Source organism: Podarcis bocagei (genome assembly GCF_964188305.1).
Source record: "Podarcis bocagei genome assembly, chromosome: 4".
In the NCBI taxonomy this organism is placed as follows: domain Eukaryota; kingdom Metazoa; phylum Chordata; class Lepidosauria; order Squamata; family Lacertidae; genus Podarcis; species Podarcis bocagei.
The window spans coordinates 48,894,860-48,911,114 of record NC_138128.1 but is presented as its reverse complement, the minus strand read 5'-3'; positions in this window follow the sequence as shown (position 1 = coordinate 48,911,114).

The following is a 16,255-nucleotide window of genomic DNA, read 5'->3' as shown; positions in this document are numbered from 1 at the left end:
TGGCAATCTGGTTGGGTGTTTGGCAGAGCTGCTGCCTATCTGGAGCGTAGGGGGCAAGGTGGAATGGGATTGAGGCTGCATGGGAACACTGGTGGAGCCATCATTCACTCTAAAACCTTAATAATTGAGGCCATTTAAAAATCACATGGTTGTTTCTACATACTTGAAGGAACTCTTGAATACAATGAAGTATATTAGTTCATAAATTCAAAGAAATTATAAAAGAAAGCAAGACAAAAGTGTCCAAAGGAGGTATCATTAGCGAATTCTAGGAATGTTGTGGCATGGAATTTTGACAGTGTCCACTCAAAAAGAAAATAGAGGGGGGGGATGGTCTGCTCAAGCTATTAAGAGCCAAGGGTGTCACATTTTTCAGAGCCCTATCCCTGGGAAACACCCGCCCCCCTCAAGTCATGATAATTCCTGATGAGAAAAGCAAAAACAAAAATAAAAATCCAACCATGTAAGATATTTATTTAAAGGCAAATGCTAATTTTCCTTTCCAGTGTGGCATTCAAATTGAATTCTTCTATCATTGTCTAGCCATCTGCTTCTCCCAGTCCACTAATATTAGCGGAGCTGCTGTGGAAGTATGCAAAGCTGAGCAAGGGAATGCAAAAGGGTCAGTCTTTCCCGCTTCCATCTCTTCCTTTAATATATTATTTACTTATTTCGTCTGTTTTATATCCCCATTTCTCCTAAAAGAGCAGAGGGCAGCTAACAACACTATTATTCCTGCTTAAGAATTGTATGTTGTAGATTCATGGACTGATCTTAGACTAGTCATTTAGTGTTCCACAGCTGTAAAATGAGACCAATGCCCTCTAAATGGTATAAATGTTTCCCTCTATTTGCTGGGTCTGTTTTATGGGTTTTGTGATGGTTTTATTGCAACGTATTGTTTGTTTTTATGCTCTGCCTTTGGCAGGGCACTTTGACACACCCCACACTGGCTTGCCAGAATATATTATGCTTTCACTTTTGCTTTGGCTTTTCTGTTACTTTTATCAGGGCGCCAATGGAAACTGGCATGAAGTTCCAAGCAGCTTGCACAGAAATCACACAAAGACGACAGTGTCATCCATCTTAATCCATCATGGCTACTCTGCTATGCTTCAGTTCATAATAACACTTGGGTATGCAGGCCTAGCAGGTCCCAAGTCAATAATTTCAGGTAGTGTTCACACTATCAGGAGAAAAGTAGGGAAGACCTTGATGTCATTCTAGATCCCAAACCCTTGATTCCCCCTACGAATTTTAGATAAATCATACCCACTTGTTGTTGTTTAGTCGTTTAGTCGTTTAGTCATGTCCGACTCTTCATGACCCCATGGACCAGAGCACGCCAGGCACTCCTGTCTTCCACTGCCTCCTGCAGTTTGGTCAAACTCATGCTGGGAGCTTCGAGAACACTGTCCAACCATCTCTTCCTCTGTCGTCCCCTTCTTCTTGTGCCCTCCATCTTTCCCAGCATCAGGGTCTTTTCCAGGGAGTCTTCTCTTCTCATGAGGTGGCCAAAGTATTAGAGCCTCAGCTTCAGGATCTGTCCTTCCAGTGAGCACTCAGGGCTGATTTCCTTAAGAATGGAGAGGTTTGATCTTCTTGCAGTCCATGGGACTCTCAAGAGTCTCCTCCAGCACCATAATTCAAAAGCATCAATTCTTCGGAGATCAGCCTTCTTTATGGTCCAGCTCTCACTTCCATACATCACTACTGGGAAAACCATAGCTTTAACTATACAGACCTTTGTTGGCAAAGTGATGTCTCTGCTTTTTAAGAAGCTGTCTAGGTGTGTCATTGTTTTTCATACCCAGTAGTCTTCTACAAACAGGAGTTACTGAGGAGGTCCCCTCTTCTGCCTCCCCCCAGTCCAATCCTTTTTTTAAAAAAAATAAATAATATTTATTACTTTTCCAACAATTTAAACACTACAAAAAAAGAACAATACAATACAAAAACACTACATAACACTAACACATTAAACTAACAAAACCAAACAAAAAACACATCAAACAACATCAAATCAACATCAAACAATTTCAATATCTTATCTTTCATTCACTTATTTCAACGACCTCCTCACACCTCCCTTTTTTTATTCCACTTCTGTTAATTGTTTCAGCAATTCCTTTCCATCTTCCTCTGTTTTCTATCCTATAATTATCTTAACACATTCTAACCTTATTTTTTCCTTTAATACTTTATTAATTTTATACTTAATTCCTTATAGCATTTCTACTAAAGCCATATAACTTCATTCCAACATTTTTCTAACATTCATTAATTTTACAATATTTCTGTAAATAGTCTTTAAACTTTTTCCAGTCTTCTTCCACCGACTGTTCTCCCTGGTCTCGGATTCTGCCAGTCATTTCCGCCAGTTCCATATAGTCCATCAACTTCATCTGCCATTCTTCCCGGGTGGGTAAATCTTGTGTCTTCCAATACTTTGTGATAAGTATTCTTGCTGCTGCTGTTGCATACATAAAAAAAATTCTATCCTTCTTTGGCACCATTTGGCCGACCATGCCCAGGAGAAAGGCCTCTGGTTTCTTCAGAAAAGTATATTTGAATATCTTTTTCAATTCGTTATAAATCATCTCCCAGAATGTCTTAATCCTTGGGCATGTCCACCAAAGGTGAAAGAATGTGCCTTCAGTCTCATTACATCTCCAACATTTATTGTCGGGCAAATGGTAAATTTTTGCAATCCTCCCCAGTCCAATCCTCCTCCATACCCTTTCATCTACAATTCAAGATGAGTATTATGCCTCCTCATAGTGTTTTCTATTGAAGTCCTTCCCATCTGCCTTTATAATTTGCCAGTATTTCTAGAACAGTTTCAGGCACATTCAAAACAGGATGAGAGCATTAGTCTTCAGTGTATTATTTTGTTATTATGCACTGTTAATGTTTGTTTCTTTGCTGATTTTTGGCCAAAGGCCCCCAAAGCATTGTATAAACAGCTAAAAATACATATGGAAAATACAGTCTAATTAAAATCTAAATCAAAATAAACAAGAACAATATCACTTATAAATTAAAACAGTATCCTAGATTATAATTTCTGGAACCAATGAATTTGTTCCCTTGCCAACTGGTGAAATGTGGAGGAAGATAAATGGAAAAAACTCATGTAACACAGAAGTGGCACATTCTCTGTCTTTAGATTATGCAAAGTTAGAGGTAACTCTAACTCTTACTTGGAGTAGGAACAGTTCAGAAAAGGAACCAAGTACTTAGAGGGTGATGAGGTTTTCCTCACTAGACATTTTCAAGTTGAGACTGACAGGTATCTCTTGGGGATGATCTGCTGTGGCAGAAGCAGATCTGGCTCCATGCATGCAACAACTTACTTGAATCCTGCCCTTAATGTTTCCTTTCCCAGACTGTAAAGTCAAATCTTTCACCTGCCCATCAATTCTGCAGTTAAAACTTATCACGCAGATGGCTGAGTTCTTTCATAGAACTCTGCTTTGAACCAGCATTTGAGCCCTTGCAAGGTATATCTTGCCAATATTACCTAGCAATAGTAATTGTCAGGAGCTGGAGTGAAGTCAGCAATAAAAAACCCCACCAGTGTCAGTGAAATTAACTCTTTATTCAAAGAAACCAAAACAGTGCAGGCCTGGTGATCACAGCATCTCTTCCCAGTACAGTGGTACCTCAGGTTACATACGCTTCAGGTCACATACGCTTCAGGTCACAGTCTCCGCTAACCCAGAAATAGTGCTTCAGGTTAAGAACTTTGCTTCAGGATGAGAACAGAAATTGTGCTCTGGTGGTGCGGCGGCAGCAGGAGGCCCCATTAGCTAAAGTGGTGCTTCAAGTTAAGAACAGTTTCAGGTTAAGTACGGACCTCTGGAACGAATTAAGTACTTAACCTGAGGTACCACTGTAGGTCTTGCCCCAATGAGGCAGTTGCGAGGACTGAAGGTCCCCGCCTTCCCTCCTCTCAAGGTTTCTTCTTTTTTCCCCCAAGTGACCAGAAACAGTGTTAGCGCTCAACCAATCTCTGCCCTCTTCTCTGTGTTTTCATTTATCTCTGTGTTCTGGGAGACCAGTGGGGAGGGAAGCTGGTCGCTGCTGTAGGGGTAAAGAGCCTGGCTTCCTCACCAGCCTGACTCATCTCTGTCTCCTGCCTGCCTCATCTCCAGCCTCTGAATCAGCACTGCTCTCTGCCCCAGGCTCTTTCTGCTCACTAAACCCTGTTGCCTCTTCAGCTTCAGACACCTCCTCCCTTCATTCTGCTCCCTTTCCCCGCTCTAACCGCTCATTGTCATCCCACCACCAGTCCCCTGGCTCTGAGACTTCTTCCCTTGGGGGTTCCTCAGCTGCTGTGACCTACCATTCCTCTGCATCCAGCCGGTCCATGACAGTAATAAACAAAAGAAAGCATAATTCCCAGAGGCCTCTTGCGCTAAGTTTGAATGTTTATTGCCTGGTGCACCAGAAACTACACTGTCACATTTTTCTGCAATGCAAACAGCTAAATGACTAACATTCTCAGATGGCTGGCCAACAGTTCCGAGTGAATAGATTAAACTTCTTCTTTATAAGTGTGACCTTGTAAAAACTATTTTTAATATAAATAGATGAAGGCGGACGCAAGGAGACAAGCACACATTGCTTTGCTTATTTCCCATTCAATTCTGCTCCTTTCCACTAGGTGGCACTCTGTAGATGCTTCTAAATTGGTTGCTTCTATTTTCTTTCTTTCTTTTTGTTTCAAGCCATCAAATTAGAGACTTCCCCACAAACCTCCATTGTTTATAGCCTGCCAGAAAAGCCAAGTGAATTAGACAGAGCAGTTCAGAAGATTAGCATTGTTAAATGTGTCACATATATCACTAATAAAGTTTCATTATTTACATCGCCAACTAGAAAAGCACTTATTTCCCAATCAATCAGTTCACAACTAAATAAACAGTCATATAGGCATACAACATGAAATGAAGGCATTCCCAAATCAGATTTACTGGAGCTTGAAGAAAGAAAATAAAGTTTGTTGGCTGAAGGGGACCAGAGGCTCAGTGCTCCCCTTCCAACCCCAAAAATCTGATGTTTTTGCAAGGAGAAAAAAAAGAGAGAAAGGTTTACATATATTAGGCCTTATGACTCCATTGTTAAAAGCATAAGAGAATCTTGCATGCAAAAGCAGCTCCGCTATTTCAAATAAAATTAAAGTGGTGGCAAAGATTTCCAAGAGAGGAAGATTGTTAATATTAATAGCTGTTTTCCTCTGAAGCCGGGCCTGGGTGCTCGGGGGAGTGCTTATGAAATTTAAAGCTCAATGTGCCAAAATTGCTTTAAAGGCAGCTACAGAAAACAGCCGCTGAAAGTCATAGCTAACTATCTCTATGCAGCATTTATTTCATTCTATTTCATCCCTGGAAAGATTTAGACCCTACCTTTCTGCCACTAAGTGCTCACGGCAGCTTGCAACAATCAGAGCAGTCAGTCGCAGCAGGAAAAGAACAGCGAAACAATTAAGAAATCCAACGAGAAAGAACAGAGACTGCAGGAAAAAGTCCAGTGACAGATAGGCTAATGGAGCAATCCGAAAGTCAGGGTGGTGGAGAGGAAACGTGTCAGGGGAACCACCACTTTTTAAGCCCTGCTGGCTCGCTTTGGCCAGGGCAGCACACGCTGGTGGAAGTGGTGGATTCTTTCCACGCTTTATCCTCTCCCCTCATCCCATTGATTCCAAGGTGAAGGGATTTACTATGCTCCAGGCCCATTTTGTCATAAGCTACTAGGAAAACTAGGAGACTGATGATCCTGCAGATTTATGGCCACTGCTCACCCCAACACGCCCCTGACACCTTCTTCAAAGCATCCTGTTTCGAGCCTCACCATTGGTGAAACACCTGAAATATTTTTCACAGCAGATCCCTTTTTCTGCTGGAAAAAGAGGGAGGTCTCCATCAACTTACGCCACCTTCTAGGAAGCATAGGATTGCTCCCTAAACATCTAATTAGGTATCTCAGTATAGGAAAGCTGAAGGAATTTCAGCTTGCTAGAAAGAACAATCTCACCTCTCCTTCCCCCAGTATTGTTCTGGGGGGTTCCCTGACCCCCCAGAAACAATTTGGGGGCATACTGGTAGAGGAGAGGGGGGAGCCCTGTTGCACTAGTGGAATACCTTGCCCTCTCTTCCATTGTTGGAACTCAGTAGCTTAATCTGGCCCTTTAGCTGTAATTGTAATTTTAGAGCAGGATTCACCAAATGTGTCCTGTCATCGGAAACCCTACGCAAGGGTTTCCGCTTGTGTGATAAGCGTTCCCTTTCTCTCCTCCGCCTGCATCTCCCAAAACTGGCTTGGGGGTTTAAGAGAACCCTCAGAACAGTGGGAAGGGGGAAGAGAGAGAAATTGTTCCATCTCGCAAACTGATGGGATGTTCACCACAGCATGACGTTGATTTCCTCCTGTACTTTTAATCAGTTACAAAACTACTCAAGTTTAGCTTATGTATTATTATTATTATTATTATTATTATTATTATTATTATTATTATTATTAAAGTTTCTTATCTACCCTTCACCCTAAGGTCCCGGGGCAGGTTACAGCAATTTAAAATTAAGATTAAAGCCAGTTTAAAACAAATCACAGTCACAGGAATAGGAATAGGGTGGGGCCCTGCCAATAGATATCTCAACTGTCCAAGGTCAGGGTAAAGAGGTAGATCTTCAGCCTATGGTGGAAAATATATAATGAAGGTGCCAATTGCACCTGTGTGGGAAGGGAATTCCACATCCTAGGAGCTGCCATAAAGAATGCCCTCTCGCTGGGCGGTGCAGATGCACTGAGGGAGCCAATCGAGTGCTCCCGCCGATACATTTGCATCACTCTGACCACCTCACCACCTTCCCCCTTTCCCTTCCCCTTCCAGTAAGCAACAGCGAGCCCCCTGCTGGCTCAGCCCTGCAGTTCGCAATCTACGTAAACTGACAAGTGACACAGGATTGCCGTTATGACTTCAAAATTTGGCTTCTCGTGTAAACATGAAATCTGCACTTTAACATTTGCATAGGGCAGGCATATTCATAAATGGAACTTCCTGCCTATTGAGATCATTGTACTCTTTTTGGTGCCTGCAAAAAGCATTCTTGTTTAGAGAAGCCTACCCAGATGCTTAGAAACTTGTAATTTTAATCTGTTGGGTTTTTTTTTTAACTTTTGTATGTTTTAAAGTATGATTATATTTTTCCTTGATTTTATTTTTTTTATCTTTTTGTAAACCACTTTGAGGGTTGTTGTTGTTGTGCATAAATTTTATGGAATAAATATATCACTGCCCAATCACTTCTAAAAGGCCTAGTGTGTGTTTTTTAATCGTTTTTATTTGATTTTACAAATATAAATTTACAACAAAACCAAATACATATCCCTATAAAGAGATTTATCTGAATCTCGAGACTTCCCCACATCCCCTCCATGGGTCCTATTGTCAATGTTTTCAGCTCCATATTATTTCATAGTCTATATTTTGTATCTATCCATAGTTTTATCTTGCAAGCCAAGGCAAAAACACACCTATTTTGACTCTAGTCTTTCTCGGTTTTGTGCTGCTGGTGCTAATGACCATGGATTGTATGCTGCCTGTAGCTGCATGTTTTGTTTTATTTATCTTTGTGCTCTACTGTTGATTTTCTGTCCCCAGTACTTCCTTTTTACCTATTCCTAGTCTACACATGTTCCCTATTGATTATACCCAGAGAAAATGACTTGGTTCTTAGCACCTTAGTCTTCAGCTTCTCCTGAACATGTTGTCACCTTGAACATGATCGGTATGCATCTTGCTTCATTATCACCTTCCGTGGAGCAGGGGGTGGTTCCAAATTTTGCTATTGATCTCTACCTTGGCTTATCTCCTGCCCATATAGGACCATGAGCCAACATTTAACTCTGACAGTTGTTGACCCTTCCAGTGTGTTAGATGTGTGGCATGAAGGGCTAAAACAATCTCTGAATCAGAAAGCGACACCCATGGCAGCCTGTAATCAATGGGTCTTGTGAGTGCATTCATTTCCTTATTTCCCAAGGGGCATCAACATTATTTATCTCTGGTATAACTTAATTAGAAAAGTTAGACTTGCTGTTCTCTCACTTTGTTGAAATTCATCCTTACGTGCCATTAATTGGAAACTTCAGTTGTGCCAAGGTCACTTCAAAATTCTTGACCCAACTGTTGACTTCAGTCAATGAGAATGAGGGTGTGTGCTCTGCTCCATTGCCATGGCACTACTCCCACAACCCATAAGGTCTTTGTTAGGTTTTATGTGTTTAAAGATGTAGAGAGGGATCAGTGATCTATGAAACAAGAGCTTTAGGGCTGATGAAATGTGTATTATGGAGTTGCTATGTGCTGACAAGCACAGGCAACCAACTGCAGTTTAGAGTAAATAAATGAATTTACGAGGAGTAAGAGAGCAAGACTGCTGATAAAACAGAAAAATATACTATACTCAGGAGGAGGCAATTTGAACTTGAGCCCTAATATTTTATACAAGGGAATATTGAATTTAAGGAAAGACTTATTCATTCATTTGCCTTTTTAACTTTCTGAAGTGCTTTTATTGACTGATTTTGTTTGTGGCAGCTAATATTACTGTCACTGTAACAATATTTTTTTCTTTATTTACTTCCCTTAGCACAAGTCGCTGCAGGAAATTATTTTGCATTCATTTGTTTCCAACATATATTTTTAAAGGTAAAAAACCCCCAAAATGTATACACTGTGGACCAGAATTATATGGCTATGAGAGGTGTGTTATTGATCTGTAATGGTGGAAACTATTAGGAAGTTACGGAACCCTTTCCCAACCTGGTGCTCTCCAATTGATTTGGATTACCACTCCCAACAGCCCCACCTGACATGACAAATGGTCGGGGCTGATAGGAGTTGCATTCCAAAACATCTGCAAAGCACCAGTTTGGGGGAGACTGGTGCTTTGGAAAAGTGAGCATACTGGTGTATTTGGAACACAAGAAACTGCCTTCGTCTCTTCAGGCTCACTGACTACACTGATTGGCAATGGACGCCTGCTTCTTGGGAGAAAAGCAATGACAAACCTAGACAGACAGCATCTTAAAAAGCAGAGACATCACTTAGCCAACAAAGGTCCATATAGTTAAAGCCATGGTTTTCCCAGTAGTGATGTATGGAAGTGAGAGCTGGACTATCAAGAAGGCTGATCACCGAAGAATTGATGCTTTTGAATTATGTATAACGAAATGAAAAAGGTATTCAAATATACCTTCCTGAAGAATCCAGAGGCCTTTCTCCTGGGCATGGTCGGCCAATTGGTGTTAAAGAAGGATAGAACTTTTTTATGTATGCAACAACAGCAGCAAGAATACTCATCGCGAAGTATTGGAAGACACAAGATTTACCCACCAGGGAAGAATGGCAGTTGAAGTTGATGGACTATATGGAACTGGCGGAAATGACTGGCAGAATCCGAGACCAGGGAGAAGAATCAGTGGAAGAAGACTGGAAAAAGTTTAAAGACTATTTACAGAAACACTGTAAAATTAATGAATGTTAGAAGAATGTTGGAATGAAGTTATATGGCTTTAGTAGAAATGTTATAAGGAATTAAGTATAAATAGATTAATAGAATATTAAAGGAAAAATAAGGTTAGAATGTGTTAAGATAATTATAGGATAGAAAACAGAGGAAGATGGAAAGGAATTGCTGAAACAACTAATAGAAGTGGAATACAAAAAGGGAGGTGTGAGGAGGTCGTGGAAATAAGTGAATGAAAGATAAGATACTGAAATTGTTTGATGTGTTTTAAACTGTTTTTGTTTGGCTGTGTTAGTTTAATGTGTCAGTGTTATGTAGTGTTTTTGTATTGTATTGTATTGTATTGTTCTTTTTTTTGTAGTGTTGTGTTTAAATTGTTGGAAAAGTAATAAATATTATTTTTTTTAAAAAAATGAATTATAGTGCTGGAGGAGACTCTTGAGAGTCCCATGGACTGCAAGAAGATCAAACCTCTCCATTCTTAAGGAAATCAGCCCTGAGTGCTCACTGGAAGGACAGATCCTGAAGCTGAGGCTCCAATACTTTGGCCACCTCATGAGAAGAGAAGACTCCCTGGAAAAGACCCTGATGTTGGGAAAGATTGAGGGCACAAGGATAAGGGGACGACAGAGGAAGAGATGGTTGGACAGTGTTCTTGAAGCTTCCAGAATGAGTTTGACCAAACTGCAGGAGGCAGTGGAAGACAGGAGTGTCGGACATGACTAAATAAGTAAACAACAACAACAAGTTTAAAAGGGCCTCTCCTTCAGAAAATCTTAGTAATGTTTTATTACAAACAACTTGAATGGAAGCTGCTCCCCACTAGACATTTCAAGTGCTCTTAATGTCTCAAGGCTATCAAGGTAGTGTGTGAGAGTTAATGTTACAGGAACAACTGACACATCATAGTATGCTTTTGAGATGTATGGTGAAATATGATGGTTTTATGGTCATATGGTTTCCATTTATTATGTGTGTAAACAAAAACAATGGAGACTTTTTCCTTTTTGGAAGGACTTGCTGAAATGTAAAGCATGGGGAAGATGGTGAATGTTCAGCGGTTCTCTGGTCCGTAAGTAAGTGGCTGTTATCATTTCATTGTATATTTAGCCCTGCATGAGTCATATAAAGCTGTGCACTGCCTGTTACTCCGTTCTTAATGTTTTGTAGATTAAAATGTTTAAAATATACAAACAATAACAAGGTGCTTGTCAGGTTGCTGGTAACACACTGAATATAGCTGCTTTGGGTTGTGCACTTCTAAGACAAAACCAGTCCATGAATGCATGCAGTCCCAAATTATGCTGATCAATGGAAGCTTTGCTATTGGTTCCATGCCAATATTTGTCACTTGTTTAATTAGAATGTAAATTGCATTGAGATGCAAGGCATCTCCAGACTTTCAGTATTTGGCAAAAATGATTCAAGGGTATACCAGGAAATTTAGGTTTGCACAATTAAAGTGGGTTGAAGAGCTCTGTCACCCTAACACAACAAATCCACCTTAAAGAAGAAAGTGATGTTTTGTGATTAAAAGCAAAGCAGAAATGCATTGGAAATGGGGAAATGAATAAATGTTTAACAGGAAGAAAGACATCCTGCAAGCAAGTCATTATGATTTCTCATTGTCATATAACACCTCACAAACCAATCAGAACAAATGTTCAATAAAGACATGATATAATCTAACTTCTGTGTAAACTTTGAGCAAGCAAATCAATAAATGTCTGGAGGAACCTGCAAAAATTGAACAGCTTAATGGGAAGGAATATTCTATCTATGTTCTTGTGGCAAATAGGAAGTAGGGGATTATAGAGCCAGTGCAGCTGAAAGGGAAGCCATTAGTATACAGAGTCCCCATTCAAGCAGCTAAATTGGGGGGGGGGGTTGGAAGAGCAAACTTTACTATCTTTAAGGGATATAAAGATATATCCTTACTATCTTTAAGGGATATAAACAGAACTATATCTGTTCCCTCCAACAAATTTTGACTTGAAAATCCAAGTGAATGAACATTTGGCACAGCCCTAATTGTACCTTGTTAGGTATGAACCGACAAACTCTCCCAGCTTAATGTGTTACAGAAGGAACTCGTTGACATAATGACATATCACTCATCCAAACCATTCTCTGTTTGGCATTTGTGCCACCAACAATAGTGGCATTTCCACCTCTTTGAGTGGGAATTCTGCCATTCCAGCAGACGGCAAGAGTATAGGAGCCAGAAGAAGGATATACATTATGAATTCCAAATGGCTTAGCTAAGGGCAGGCTTCCAAACCCTGGTGAAACAGCTGTCATCTCTGAGCCTCTGCACTTAGGGTGAGAGGTGGTCTGGAATTACCTCAGCAAGACTAATGAGTTCCTGGAGTGGAAATAAAGCAAGAAATTGTTCCTGTGGGTGCCATTGAGGGAGGTTTTGTGGCTGTGCTATCCAAAGGAGGGGGCTTCCTTACAATGTCACCTAACCCAAAGTGGATTGGATTAGAGGTCAATGATAACCATCAATTAAAATTGATATTTACTGCTGTTTGCTTCCTCAGCCTCTAGATATTTTGGTCTGTACACGTTGGTATCTTGAAGCACAGTGAGGTTCTATGAAGCATACTTTTGAGCTAAAATGTTTTGAATTTAAAGTTGACAATAAAAGTGAAAGATATGTAGTACAATTCAAATGTTTTATAGATTCTACTTATTAAACTTCAAAACAAGCAAAAACATTGAAAACCTACAGAAAAGTGGGGGGCAGGTAGAGCTCAATAGTGTGATCTCTCAGTCAGGATCAGCAGGACATAGTTGACTTCCTGTGGCAAGCATGGGGCTGTTGGAGGGTGAGGCGGGGGGGAAATAAGTTTGTGTCAAGCCATGCTCCAGGCAGCCAATTTGTGTTATGCCAACTCCTTCCATGACAGCCTTTTTTGCGACTGGTGCCCACAACAGTTTACGCAAATGAAACATTAATTTAATGAAGCTAACATAAAAACATGCATCATATTGAGTAAAATGCTTGCAAAAAAGTGTACATTACATACAGAAATGCATTTATTAGACAAACCTTTATTAAAATGCTGATGAATTTTCATGAGGTGTTTTTTTTTAAAAAACAAACAAACCACAACCACAAATCACTGCAGAAAGGTGGAGAACTAAATTTAAGATGGGGGGCAGAAACTGAGAACACTGGTTTTTTTTTAAAAAAATAAAACTTCCATTCATAATTGACACTATATCAACAGATTGTTTATTCTGAATATTGATGCCTATAGGCTTCTCTTTTGTGATTTCCCTACTCACACATATTTTGTGCAATATTTTTTTAAACTGCAAACATTGTCCAGAATTCCTGGATAACTTTGGCATTCAAGAGCCACACATTGAGAATCTTTAGTTTGTGAGGCAGCTTCCAATTAATTAGGAAACAACAACAGTTAATTAATAATAACTAGGCAGCATTTATAAACCTTCCTGTGTCCCTTCTGGGAACCAGGTGGAAAAAAGAAATTGGTGATTAGCAGCTTGAAGAGACAGCTTATTTTCCTCTTTACTTTTCTTTGTTGTTGGTCCCAGGCACACTATGGCTCTAACAACAACAAAAAGTTATATTACCATTAATTAGGAGCTCTTGATTAAGGCTGAAAAAACAATAATCATTGCTGGGTTGACTATAACTGCATCTAATGGTTGTTTCAAGCCTGCCTTCAGCTCATAAGCTTGTCTTCCGCTCTTGTTTTAAGCTGTTTTTAATGCTGCGTTGTATATTGCTGTAACACAACCTGGAACCTTCTGATAAAGGGTGAATAATATATTAAAAAATAATAGTTCGTCTCCCAAGACAGACTGGTGCCAACCAATAAGAACAGTATGAAATATGGTTGACAATCCATCATTCCTTGGTTTACAAAATTCTTTGTTTAATTGGGAATAACTGTTTTCTAAACTCATAGAATCATAGAATGGCAGCATTTTGGAGTTCAACTGGACCCTGAAGGTCAACTAATCCAAACGTCTGCTCAATGTAGCATCTACAATGCAGGACATCATTACAGCATCTCTGACAGATGGTTCTGCAGCCTCAGTTTAAATACCTGCAGCAAAGGAGGGCCCACCACCTCCCAAAGCAGTCTGCTTCACTGTTGAACAGCTCTTGCAGTTCAGGCATTCATCTTGTAAGTGTTCTTCAATGGACCAAGTAACAAGGCTAATGCGAAGGTACTTTGGGCTCCTTTACCTTTACAATGGCATTGTAGTCCAAAGTACAAGTTTCGCTGGGTGAAAGAGCACAGCTCAAAGGTATTCACCCTTGAATACATTCAAGATAAAATCCCAGATATTCAGATACTTCAATAATTGTTGTAGTTACACTTTTATATATCTCAATAACCAAAGACACAGGTTCCTTTGCATAATAATCACATGTGGCTTGAAACCCAAGCAAGACTCTCCTCTGTCCTCTCTAAATGTCAACATGCTGGTGCAGCTAAATTCTTAGCAGATACAGTCATTCCTTGGGGAGCGAAGGAAGCTACTTTAACCTGAGACAGACCATTGGTCTGTCCAGCTCAGACTTTTTCACTGGTGACACTAGTGTTGTGACACATTGTTCCTGCTGAAATATGAGAAGCTTCGTCAGCACTGACATTTTGCCAGATCTCGAAGACACAAATGTTCAGACAAAGCATGTTCTCATTCACAGAGAGCATGTGTTGCGGTGGGGTCTGGCAGGCCACCCCTCTGTTGCTGGGCAGGTTAGTTTGGATGACCATCTGCAGTGATTGGGCGGTTGGGTTACTGGGCAAATTTTGGTGTTGTCATTTAGGGGGATGGACCAAAGGTTATAAAATTAAGTCACGCAGCACTGACTGGGCTCTTTTGCTGCATGCATCGGATCACCCACCCTCCCTCCCTAATTTAGGGATTTTGGTTGACCTTGCTATGCCTGACATGGGGTTGCCTGCTTTTGGGGCAGGGGCCTGGTAGGAATGTTGTCCAATTGGCTGATTGGCTGGTGCCATTTGGTTTTTGCCTACTGCATAGCAAATTGTCACAACTTGTAAGGTTGCGATTAGGCATTGGTTAAAAAAATGGTTGGTGGAGGGGTAAGGATTGTCAGTGCCTGCCCCTCCAATGCTGCTGCTGCAAGGGAATTCCGTTAAAGGAATCCAGGGGCTTGCCATTCTTTCGTCCGTGCCCCTGAATGGGCTTAGGGCCGCGCGAGCCCCCGGGAGAATGTGGGGAGGGTCTGCTGCCCGGCTCCATGCTCTCCCCAGTATTGTTTCCCCTTACTGGTTTTCGCTGGAATCTGGAAGTCAGTTCTGTCCCGGGGCGGGGGACAGATAGTCAGAACCAATGCCTAAGCAACCACTCACATTTATGTATTTTAATAAAGTTGTGGCCAAAATTACGCCAAAATCCTTAAACAAAAATTATGTGTGAATTGTGAATTATTTAGGGGTGGCTTGGGGGACCTCGACACGCAAGCTAATCTCCTGACTTGAACCTCTGGTTTCAACTGCTGTTTGATTGTTTTGCTGATTTAATGGGTTTGTTTATTGTACATGCTGTCTCAGGGCAGTTCACAGAACAAAATCAAAATATAAAACCACAAAATAATCAAAATATAAACAACAACCCAATAGCCCCCTTCCCCCCCTTCCCCCCAAAAAAACTCACCACATTTTAAAATTCTGCACTAACTGAAGTTTCCGAACCGTCTTCAGAGGCAGCCCTATGTATAACACATTGCAGTTATCTAACCTTGAGGTTACCAGAGCATAGAAAACAGTAGTTAGGTGATCCCTGTCCAGATAGGGGCGTAGCTGGGCCATCAGCTGAAGCTGAGGGAAGGCAGAAGGCACTCTGGGCCACTGAGGCCACCTGAGCCTCGAGCAACAGCAAAGGATCCAAGAGTACTCCCAAACTACAAATTTTAATTCATTCATAAAATTACCTAATTATTGCATTGTATCATAACTAGTCTCCATTTTTCAGAACCTCAGTAATCTGTAGAATTATGGTTGATTGGAATAGCAAGTAGGCAATATTTTTAATCACAAGTGTACTGCAGCTATTATTTTATTTATTTTATTATTATTATTAACCATGCTTGCAGATTGTTAAGAAATGTGATGTAGACTTGCCAGGGGAACTGGGGATGGTTTATTCAACACAATGTGTGCTTTGTGATTATTATGAACTGTTTTTTTTTTATTATGGCCATTTCGTTTTCCCTTTGAATATTTTACTTTACTCGAACAACCGAGAAAATGAATTTTACACCAGATAATTATGAATTGATATGAATTACACCTCATACATATGGATGATGTTTTGTGAACTGGAAACAAGTGGAGATATAAATGTAGTCAGAGAAAGGTTTCCATTTAAATGTCCAGATACATATGGTAGCACACAAATCTCCTTAATATAATGATATCCATGGAATTACGAAGCTGCTGCCAGGTTTGGCTTTAGACAATAATTTATAATGTTTACTCAGAAGTCAGACCCACTAAAGTTCAATGGAACTTACTCTCATGAGAGTGAGCTTAGCAACCCTAGTCATGTGGACTTTGCTTACACTGAACTATTTTGTTTCCTTCCCATTTTTTTTATTTTAGAGAGATACTTAATGATTTGCAAGATGGCAAATCAACCCTTTACAAAGAGTTATGCATGTCTGACTTTTCTGGGTCCCACAGAAGTAAATATATTTAACTGCT